Source organism: Phodopus roborovskii, unplaced genomic scaffold (assembly GCF_943737965.1).
Source record: "Phodopus roborovskii unplaced genomic scaffold, PHOROB, whole genome shotgun sequence".
Classification (NCBI taxonomy): Eukaryota; Metazoa; Chordata; class Mammalia; order Rodentia; family Cricetidae; genus Phodopus; species Phodopus roborovskii.
The window spans coordinates 30,931,665-30,942,782 of record NW_026126416.1 but is presented as its reverse complement, the minus strand read 5'-3'; the positions used below and the strand labels follow the sequence as shown (position 1 = coordinate 30,942,782).

The window sequence follows — 11,118 nt, the reverse complement described above, 5'->3', positions numbered from 1 at the left end:
GTCCTATCCTAGACAGGGTAATAATAGTTGTTACTGTGAAAACTGAGGGTGCTGAGTGATAGGAGCTAGCTTGCTTGTGACTGGCCCTTGTTATGGGGCCCTTGCTAGCCTGGTAGTCACTGTACAGTCAGGCCTGCCCTCAGCTTCATCGCAATCCTGTTGTCTCAAGCTCCCACATGCTGGGGTTACAGGTAGGAGCCACCATACTAGCCCTATTGGCTTCAAAAATATAAAATGAGGGGAGCATGGTGATAGGGGGTGGTTTGGATGATAATGGTCTCCATAGGCTCATATGTTTTGGGGGAAGGATTGAGAGATGTGGCCTTGTTGAGGAGATGTGGCTTTGTTGGAGGAGGTTTATCACTGAGGGTGGACTTTGAGGTTTCAAAAATCCATACAGGTCCAGGGTGCCTGTCCCCCTCTCCCATCTCTGTTTGTGGATCAAGATTTCTCAAGCAACATGCCTGCCAGCCTGCTACCATGCTCTCTGCCATAATGATAATGAACTAACCTTTAGAAACTGTAAGCAACTCCTCGATTAAATGCTTTCTTCTATAAGTTGATGTGATCATGGTGTCTCTTCACAGCAATAGAACAGTGACTAAGACATGGTACACACAAATAATCAAGTACTTGGGAGGTTTGGGAAAGTTGAAGCCACAGGATCAGGAGTAGTTCAAGGACATCATAAGGAATTTGTGGCCATCCAAGGCTGTCTGAAACACTGTCCCACAAACAAAAGCAAAACTGTAATGCAGGGCGTGGTGGCACACCGCTTTAATCCCAGCACTTGGAAGGCAGTGGCTTCTCTATGAGTTTGAGGCCAGCCTGGTCTATATATTGGGTTCCAGGACAGCCAGGGCTCCATAACAGAGAGACCTTGCCTCAAAAAACAAAAACCAGAACCCTGTAAAATATGGTGGCCATGCCTATAATCTAATACTTGGAGGCTATACCAGAAGGAGATTCCCTTGGTGACTTGGTGAATTCAAATACATCCTGGGACAATCTGTCTCAAAAAAACCAAACCAAACCAAACCAACCAACCAACGAACCAACCAACCAAAAACAAAAACAAAAAAGGCGGGAGCTGAAGAGATGACTCAGTGTTTAAGGGCACTTGCTACTCTTCCAGAGGACCGATTTTGGTCTCAGCACCCATGTCAGGCAACTCCAGTTCCAGGGGCTCCCACCCCCCTCTTCTACCTTCTACGGACATGTGTGTTTGCACACACACACACACACACACACACACACACACACACACTGATAAATAAATCTTTTAAAAATAGTATTCTAATGTAGCTTAATAATAAATGTTAAGAGAAAAAGAAGCTCTCAGTAGAAAGATAAGACACACTCAAGAGCAAGAGTGTGGGCTTCTGAAAGAGCTGAAGAAGCATGACATCCCCATGTGTGGGTACAGGCTCCTGTAGGCTCCTCAAGACAGAGTCATGCTTATCACTTTTGATGACTTCTGGTTTTTTCTTTTTGTTGTTTCTTCTAACAATAATCGTATATAGGATTTTGGCAGGGTTTAAAGTTACCATATTCGAAGAATTGCTAAGAAACCCAATTGACACCACAAAGTGGCTCCTCAGGGGTCCCTGATAGGACTATAATTGATAAGGTAAAAGTCTAGCTCACAAGGATACGATAACTTTACTATGAACAAAGGTAGCAGTCCTGTTAGGGAGTCTCTGGAGGCATTTGGGGACATGAATGACAACCTCTCAAGATCATACACCTGTTATTACTGTAGCATAAAGTATCCTTGTATGACAGGGAGATTAAAAAAGTGTGCGTGTGTGTGTGTGTGTGTGTGTGTGTGTGTGTGTGTGTGTGTGTGTGTGTGTAAGTTAGAGTTTGTTCTTTTCTTCCACAGTTCTACCAGGAACTGAACTTATATCATTAGCGTTGGTGGTAGGAACCTTTGGAAGCCTCAATCAGACTCTGGGAGAGGAAAATGTTCTGTTTTCCCTGTGTCATCATATGTTTCCCTATACTCCTGCGAGATTTGCATACATGAAATAAAAGGCAAAGTGCCTTTCCAATGCAGGAGGGCATCATGAGTCAAGCAAAGGCATAGAGTGGGGACAGCATGGCATGCAGATAGTATTCACAGGGTGAGGGTGGGGGGGGTAATATTCACAGGGGTGAGGGTGGGGGGTAATATTCACAGGGTGAGGGTGGGGGGTAATATTCACAGGGTGAGGGTGGGGGGTAATATTCACAGGGTGAGGGTGGAGAGTAGGTATTCACAGGGTGAGGGTGGGGGGGGGTAATATTCACAGGGGTGAGGGTGGAGGGTAATATTCACAGGGGTGGGGGTGTGGGGTAGAGGTGGGAACAGCATGATATATGAAAAGTATTCACAGGGGTGAGGGTGGAGAGTAGGTATTCACAGGGGTGAGGGTGGAGAGTAGGTATTCACAGGGGTGAGGGTGGAGAGTAGGTATTCACAGGGTGAGGGTGGAGAGTAGGTATTCACAGGGTGAGGGTGGGAGGGTAATATTCACAGGGTGAGGGTGGAGGGTAGAGGTGGGAACAGCACGATATATGAACAGTATTCACAGGGGAGAGAGTAGGGAGGTAATATTCACAGGGGTAAGAGTGGGGGGGGGGTAAATATTCACAGGGGTGAGGGTGGAGAGCATCCCACTACAAGAGTAGGTATCCACAGGGTGAGAGCAGAGGGTAGGAATAAAGGAGGGAACAGCATGATATACATACAGTATTCATAGGGGTAAGGGTGGAGGGTAAGAATACAGTTATTTAGAAAGGAGACAGGATGTCACAGAGGTAAGGGGATAGATGATGGCATTAAAATTATAATACAGGGCTGGAGAATTGGCTCAGCAGTTAAGAGCACTTATTGCTTATGCAAAGGACCTGGATTCAATTCTCAGTAACCATATGGTGGTTCACAACTGCCTGTAACACTAGTTCCTGGGGATCTGATGCCCTCTTCTGACCTCTAAGGGCTCCTGCACACACACAGTGCACACACAGGCATCCACATAAAAAATAAATATATTTTTAAAATTATTTGTCCAGCTGGATGTGATGGCTCATACCATTAATCCTCACATTCTGGAATCAGAGGCAGGCAGATCTCTGTGAGTTTGAAACCAGCCTGAACAAGACCCAGACCAGCCAAAGCTACACACCGAGATACTGTCAACATTAAAAAGAAAGAAAGAAAATAAAAAAGGAAAAGTAATTTTTCTTCCAGAGGCAGGAGAGATGGCTTCATACTTAGGAGCACTGGCTACCCTCCTAAAGGACCTGGGTTCAGTTCCCAGCAACCACATAGAAGCTTGTGACCCTTTGTGATTCTAGTTCCAGGGGATTTGACAGCCTCTTTTGGTCTCCACAAGTACCAGGCATGCATATGGGGAACTGACATGCATGCAGGTGAGACATCCATACACATTTAAAGAGATCATTGTTCGGGCTCTGCAGTTAGGAGCACTTGCTGTTCTTCCAGAGAACTTAGACTCCCCAAACCTGTGTCTGGAGGCTCACAATTATGTGTAAGGCCAGGCTAGGGGATTTGACACTGTCTTTTGGCCTCCATAGGCAACTGTACACATGGTGTGTGAGTGTGTGTATGTGCACACGTGCGCACGCACGCGCACACACACACACAATCAATCAAATCTGCCAAAAAAAAATAAATTTTCAGTGTGATATAGTATTTGCTATCTGTCTTAGAGTTTTATTACTGAGAAGAGACACCATGATGACAGCAACTCTTATAAAGGAAAACATCTGATTGGAGCTGGCTTACAGTTTCAGAGATTGTCCATTATTGTCATGGTGAGGAGCATGGCAGCATGCAGGCAGACTCATTGCTGGAGAAGGAGCTGGCAGCTCTACATCTTGATCCTCAGGCAACAGGAAGTGAACTGTGTATCATACTGGGTATAGCTTGAGCATACAAGACCTCTAAGTCTGCTTCCCTCCAACAGGGCCACACCTCCTGATAGTGCCACCCGTATGGGCCAAGAATTCAAAAATAAGTCTATGGGAGGGGGCACACCTATTCAAACCACCACACCAACTTTATGTCATAATTTCTTTTGATGTTCAAATTCTTCTACTTTGGCCAATGAGAGACTTCTCAAGAGGTGCCTGTGTGCTTTTTACTTGGTCTCATCAACTTCTCATCAATCTTTTCTCTTTTTCAAATATGTACTCTGTTATTCCTTAAGACTGAAAGTGGGCTCCATTTGTTCCAACTTTTAAAAAACACATATGGGTGTTTTGCCTGCTTGCATGTCTGTGTACAACTTGCATGCCAGAAGAGGTGTTGAATCCTGTTACAGATGGTTATGAACTGTTGTGTGGGTGTTGGGAATTGAACCCAGGTCCCAGTGCTCCAAGCCCCTAAACCTCTCCCCTTCATTGAACCAACTTCTGTTTGACCTGCATCGTTTTGATCAATTCACTGTTTAAAATTTTTTTAAATTAGCTTCCAGCGTTTAAAATTATGGGGCATCTTGCACAAAACCCCAAGTTCCTGGTTTTTCCTAAAACACCAGAAAGTCTGGCACACTGGGCTATATTCCCATCAAGTACAACTGGCAGAGGTTTGAATTAATTCACATTGCCAGAGACTGTCTTAGGATTTCATTGAGGCTCCAAGCTTTATGAACAACTTTCACTTCTTTTCTTACTGTCATGTTCCTTTGAAGGCTGGGGAAAAAAATGAAAGAGAAAGAGGAATGGAGTGAAGAGAGGAAAGGGAGGAGGAGATACAATGGATACAGAGGGCTCGTGTTACTGGGAAATGGGAGAGCACTGGTTTTTCTTTTGTAGAATCACAGATTACCTCTTTAATGTGAAAATAATATGATTCTATATTGGAAGAATACAACATAAAGCAAGATCTGAAATCATAAAGCAAACCTTGCCACTCATTTATCGACTATAAGAAACTCCCTGAAGGACTGGAGAGGTGGCTCAGAGGTTAAGAGCACTGACTATTCTTACTACTCTTCTAGAGGTCTTGAGTTCAATTCCCAGCAACCACATGGTGCTCACAAACCCACTATAATAGGACCTGATGCCCGCTTCTATATACATAACAATACAATATGAGCTTGAAATGTTTACACATAAACATTGCAAGGAACTCCCTGAAGCGGTGGTGACACACAACTTCAATCCCAGCACTAGCACTAGAGAGGTAGAGGCAAGCGGATCTCTGTGAGTCCAAGACCAGCCTGGTCCACAGAGTGAGTTCCAGGACAGGCACCAAAGCTATAGAGAACCCTGCCTCGAAAAACCAAAAAAAAAAAAAAAAAAAAAAAAAAAAAAAAAAGAAACCCCCTAAAGCCAGACTTATGTTATGTCTGTAATCTCAGCTATTCTAGAGGCTAGAGGACTGATTTTTGAGGCTTGCCTAACCAGGGAACATAGCAAGATCCTGGCGGGAGAGGGCAGACAAAAACCAAAAAGTCCTTTGTTCAAATATTTGTTTATGGAGCTTGGTGTAGTAGTATACTTTTGTAGTCTTAGTGCTTGGGAAGTTGAGTCAGGAGAATCCAGAATCAACTTTGACAACAAAGTGAATTCAAGGCGAATCTGTGTGTATTTGGAATACAATTGGGTCAAGATTTAGAGCATCTGTAATCCCAGAAGCAGGGGGATCATAGTGAGCCTCTGGAGGGATGGCGGATGGCTCAGTGATTAAGAGCTCTTGCTGTTCTTGTAGAGGACCTAGGTCCAGCCCCAGCACTCTAGTTCCAGGGATCCACCACCCTCATTTGGCCTTCCCAGGTACTCACTATATATGTAGGAAAAGTATTAATACACATAAAATAAAAAAAAATTTAAAGATCTTAAAAACAAAAATAAACGAAAACCAAACCCTAAAACAATGAAAGCAACAACAAAAGCAGAGTAAAACAAGGAACAAAAGACTCAGAGAACCCTGCCCTGCGGGAAAAGCACATGCATTTTCTAGCTTCAGTGGCCTCACTTACAGTGTATCTTTCTTGGAAGTGAGACCTAAGACTGAGGGGCTTTCATTTCAAGTGGATTGCCAAGACAATTTCTTCTTCTAGTCTCTAAATTCAGGTCTTGATGGGTAACCCCTTTCTTCTGTTTTTACCTCCCTAACGTGCCCCCTGCTCGCACTGTTGGGAATCAGGGCTGGGAGATGGGAGAGACAACGAAGGCAGGCCTGGTGATGGGTGGAGATTCCCTCAGGGAATCTTACCCACCTAGGCAAAGCTATCACCTCGTGTTTTGGTCTCATAATTTTTGGGGAGCTGGAGGTGTAGGTATTTTATGTAAGAGAAATATCTTTACACATATGAATATGTATTTGTTACACTAGACTATCATGACAAGTAATGGCACTGGGAACGGCAGTAATTGGAGGGTGAAGTGAAGAATGAGAAAGGACCTTTCGGCTAGACTTGGGCATATGTAGTCTGTAATTACAAACGAACGACGCAATTTTTAAAATGAAAATCGGGCAGTGAAAAACTCCACAAGGGAATAGGGGCGGGTGGCTTGGTCATCGGCTTACAGGGGGTAGGGCATAGAAACTGTTCGACCTGAAGACGTATTCAAAGCGTTAATGAGTTCTTAGAGGCAGCGATCTTTAGAAGGGTTTCCCTTCGTGTAAGGTAGAAGGAAAAAGAAAGCAGACCCCTTGCCGTGCCATTGTTCCACAATGCCGTGACTCGGATTCGAACCGAGGTTGCTGCGGCCACAACGCAGAGTACTAACCACTATACGATCACGGCGAGCTACCGGGGACCTGTAAGATTTCTCTCCTGAATATTCTCTTCAATACTCATAGGCCATCCCATTTCCTGCGTCACTAAATGACCCATTTATTGGGCGGGACTCCAACCTATGGCCTGAAAATGCGCAGGCGTATTGCGCTTTCCCGGTTTACTTGGCCTTTTGGTTCCTTAGTCCTGGGCCAAGAGTTAGCTTGTGACAGGTGTAGGGGTTGGCAGGAGACCTCTTGAGCTCTCGGGACCGAGCTGACTGTCTTGGGGAGCCGGTCTGCGGTGGCCAGCCGACTCTGCAGAGTTCCCGGGCCTTCAGGGGCGATCCCTATTGGATCTCCTTGCGGCTGATGCTCCCCTGCCCCCAGTAGTGACACATTACGACCTCCTCGGAGGGTGCAAAAGCCTTCAGAACTGGGTTTGACAGCGTAGTCGTAACTCGATGAATGTGTGTCAACCGCAACCCCGCCCGCCTCTTCCCTCCAGCCCCTCCCTCCCTGATGCTCCCTTTGGGTTTGGCGCCCACTTCTGACCCCTCTGGGCGGCAGCTGGGACTCGGTCGGGTTTTTCTCCTTGTCCCTCAACTCAAGAGTCTACACGGCGCCTAGAATGTGACGGCTTCCACACAGGGCAGTGGCTGTTTGCTAAACATAGAACGTGACAGTAGCTTCTGACAAGTGAGTTTAAATGGTCACCTTTTACCCTCTCCTGCAGAGCAACCGAGATCTTGCTAAACACCACCTGAATCCTTTCGCCTTTTCACGTCCTAGACTGCAGCCTGCCTGTCCTGCTCGCGTGGCTTTCAGTGTGGTTGGCGCCCCCACCGACCGGCGCCCATTCATTCAACAGGTTCTTGAGGAGCATTTGCTGTCAGCCGGCCAGTTCCACAGCGCTGTGGGGTCGGGCAGGTCCTAAAGACGACCTTGGGAGGGGAACCATAATGCCTTTTCATGACTGTGCTCAATTAAATTGCTGCTTGTCAGAGTCCCAGCCTACTTTATAAGTAAGAGCTGTCTCGGGGATCACTCCCTCCTGCAGAGCTTCTCCAGCACTCTGGCATCCGCTGCAGTGCTTTGATGGAAGTAAAAAGCCAAAGCTGTACAGGAAACTAAGAAAAGCCAACGTATTTTTTATGAGAGCATACACATATGTAGATTATGCTTTTCAGGCTCTGTGGTGTAAGTGCATCCCTTCCCCTCCTCAATCACAAACTGGAAGCCTCTGTATTCTGGCAGTCCAAGTTACCCAGAACAGGTATAAACACTGTTCCTGTCACTGGAGTTTGAGAACCATTTTGCAGAACGTGAGCTCGGGATTAAAATGGAATAGAACAACAAAACACAGCTCCCTTGCCGTGCCATTGTTTCCACAATGCCGTGACTCGGATTCGAACCGAGGTTGCTGCGGCCACAACGCAGAGTACTAACCACTATACGATCACGGCGAGCTACCGGGAACCCAGGGTCAGAGATCCTAGCTTGATCTCTTCTCTATTGGACGCCCCTCCCCCTTCTGACGTCATTGGTTTGCTGGCGTTTCTTTCTGCCTATCAACGGCCGGACTCCGTATATCAACGGTGTGCGCAGGCGCTTTGGGTTCCCCGGCTGAGTCCGCGCACTGGCGGAGTGAATCCGTCCGCTTCGCAGCAGTATTATGCAGGGGACTGAACCTTTTTTAGTTAGGTTTTTTTTTTTTTTTTTTTTAAATTGGAGCCAGGGTCTCATTCCGTCCAGGATGGACTCGAACTACCTCCACCACATCCCGAGTTTTAGTTTCCCAGGCACCACTTCTCTGTATTTGACAGGCACTTTCATGCCCGTCTTTTTTGTGCTGTGTTTCCAAGGCCAAGTAGAAACTCGGGGAATCCGTGGCTTCTCGTTACGGTCAGCCGGGGGCTCCGAGGTACAAGAGCATGGGAAGTGGCGGGACACTGGTCCTTCCCGTCTCAAGGGCACCACTAGAAACCCGTTGCAACGTGGCGTTCCGGTAGCTCGCCGTGATCGTATAGTGGTTAGTACTCTGCGTTGTGGCCGCAGCAACCTCGGTTCGAATCCGAGTCACGGCATTGTGGGACAATGTCACGGCAAGGGCGCCTTTTTAGTGCAGTGTTGGCCAATCCTGTTGGCGAAGTTATTTGTTACGCCCGGTTAATTCTCGAGAGTCCTTCCCAATGCTTGGTGTATTCGCTCTGGATTTACCCTACGACTTTGACAGAATAAAAACGAGGTGCTTTCTCTTCCTTCATTTTGTCCCCGACAATGGTTAAGACTTTTATGAGTCCTTTTAAAGCCTCACACGACTTATCATCGCGGGTGACATAGGGATTATAGGAACAATGCAAAAATTAGGAGTTAGAATGGGGTAGGTAGGAAAACATACCGAACCACTTTTGGTTCAGGCATCATGTGAGAAATGAAGATACTACCGTACTTGAGGTACGGTATTGGCCACTGTTGAGTGATCGCCTCGTGGGGGTGCTGGTGTTTTCCTGGAGCTTCCTCCTCCCAGGCTACCTCAGGTTAAAGAAAAATGCACTTATTATTTTGGTGTGTGTGTGTGTTTTAAACCTCCAGGCTCAACAAATTTAGGTCTGTCCACTCACATTGGGCCAACTGGAAGTGAATTTTGGAGCTGGCTCTTGGGCAGGTAATGACGTCAGTGTAGCTGTCAGGAAAGGAATGAGAGAGGACCCAGAGAATAAAGAATTTCTCCAGCTCCCTCCAGAGTCCTCTGGGGTGGCAAGGCGAGTCAGGATACATTCCTGGGAAAGATGGACATTGTAGTGGGGTTGTGCTTTTTTTTTATCCACAATCCATCATGAACGACTTACTCCACGGTGCATAAAATCAAGACTTCATCGCATCTCCCAAATAAAAAACAAAACAAAAACATCCTTGCATGCTGTAATTTCCCTGGGTCTCTCAGGAGTTTACTAGATTTGGTGACAGCTTGCACCTTAAGAGTGTTCCAAACAGGACAGATAGAGTAAGGAGATGAACCTGAACCCATCAGGCTCTGCATTAAGTGTTACGTGTCTAGGAAATCAGTATCATCAACAGAGAGTGAACCAGTCAAGCCACCAGGACTGTGGCAGCTGTTCCTATGAGCTCCACCCAGAATGGGGTGTGGGGGTATTACAAGCATACCTTCCTTGGGGAGATTTAAACCATGTTTTACCCACTCCTTCTAAGGTTCCAACAGCAAACCAAAGTGCAGTTCTACCTAAGGTCCCCCAGGAACCAGAAGGTTGTGGGTGTATGTACTTAGCATGAGGGGTTACTGGCAGGTGCCACATTAGAAAGTGTTTACCTAGCACGATGGCTTCTTCTTACAGTCACATAGATGGTGCCGCCCCCTCCCCTTCAATCAACCTCCATCAGCATGTAAACTGCATTGTCTCTGGAGACCCGAGGTCATGTCCGTTCAGAGCAGAATGACACACAGGGGACCAGGGAGAGTGGCTGGAGTTTGAGGGAGAGTTCAGTGACCCTCCCCACCTCTTCCTTCTTTGAGAGAATAGGAACAGACCACTGGCTCTATCATGATGGCTTCTTGCAACCAGGCACAGCTGATCTTCTGGTCAAGATCCTGGCTATTTTGCTAGGATGACCCAGGAGGGAGGAGCAGTCATTCTGACATTATTTATGGGTGTGAACTATTTCATTTTCTCTGTCAATTAGGTTAAAGGCAGGAAAAGTCTGAAAGTCAAGCAAAGCCAAATTATATTCAAAACGAACAATTTCATTAGCGTTAAAAAACAAAAGCCAACAACTTCCCTAGGGCAGGTGAGTTGTCCATTTTAGCAGCTGCCCAGAGGAAGAAAACAGAGGGCAGAAAGGGAGAAGCCATGCCATGTAATTAAATCAACAAGGAGAGGATACATTAGACAGAGTAAGAAAGCCCAAAGTGCTAGGGGAGGAAAGCATATATAGGCTCTGGTCAGAAAGAAATAGCTAAAACAGCAAGAAGGGGGAAGAGTTATAACTTTCTTAGTCAAGACCCATTAAGGTGGGCAGACCCAGCAGGTTCTCAAAACAGCCTGCAGGGACTGTACTGTGGGTGGGAATTCTGGGAAGCCAACGTATACAATTTTGTTAAAGGATAATTATCCCCACTGCCTCTTTTAGCATGGTGTAAGGTGAGTGAGTCTTCCTAGGGGTGGTCCCTTGGCAAGATGATTGACTGGCTGAACTAGCGTAACTGTCTTATATTTGGGTCAGACCTGTACCGAGGCAAGAGATTTCATCCTGTTGACAGAAGGAACCAATTTTCCCTTAATGGGCTTTTCTGTTGCTGTGTCAACCCTCTATGAGCATCACATGCAAAACAACCAAGGAAACACAACTCAGAGACATGTGGCACC

General features: G+C 46.3%; 3 non-coding genes across 3 annotated transcripts; 1 reads left to right on the top strand and 2 right to left on the bottom strand.

The window, feature by feature from the left end:
• Positions 1 to 6,692: 6,692 nt before the first annotated feature.
• On the bottom strand, positions 6,693 to 6,764 carry Trnah-gug (transfer RNA histidin (anticodon GUG)). Its single transcript has one exon. It is a non-coding gene; the product is annotated as a tRNA-His (tRNA).
• A 1,363-nt stretch (positions 6,765 to 8,127) lies between these two features.
• Trnah-gug (transfer RNA histidin (anticodon GUG)) lies at positions 8,128 to 8,199 on the bottom strand. The gene has a single exon. It is a non-coding gene; the product is annotated as a tRNA-His (tRNA).
• A 549-nt stretch (positions 8,200 to 8,748) lies between these two features.
• On the top strand, positions 8,749 to 8,820 carry Trnah-gug (transfer RNA histidin (anticodon GUG)). Its single transcript has one exon. It is a non-coding gene; the product is annotated as a tRNA-His (tRNA).
• Positions 8,821 to 11,118: the final 2,298 nt, after the last annotated feature.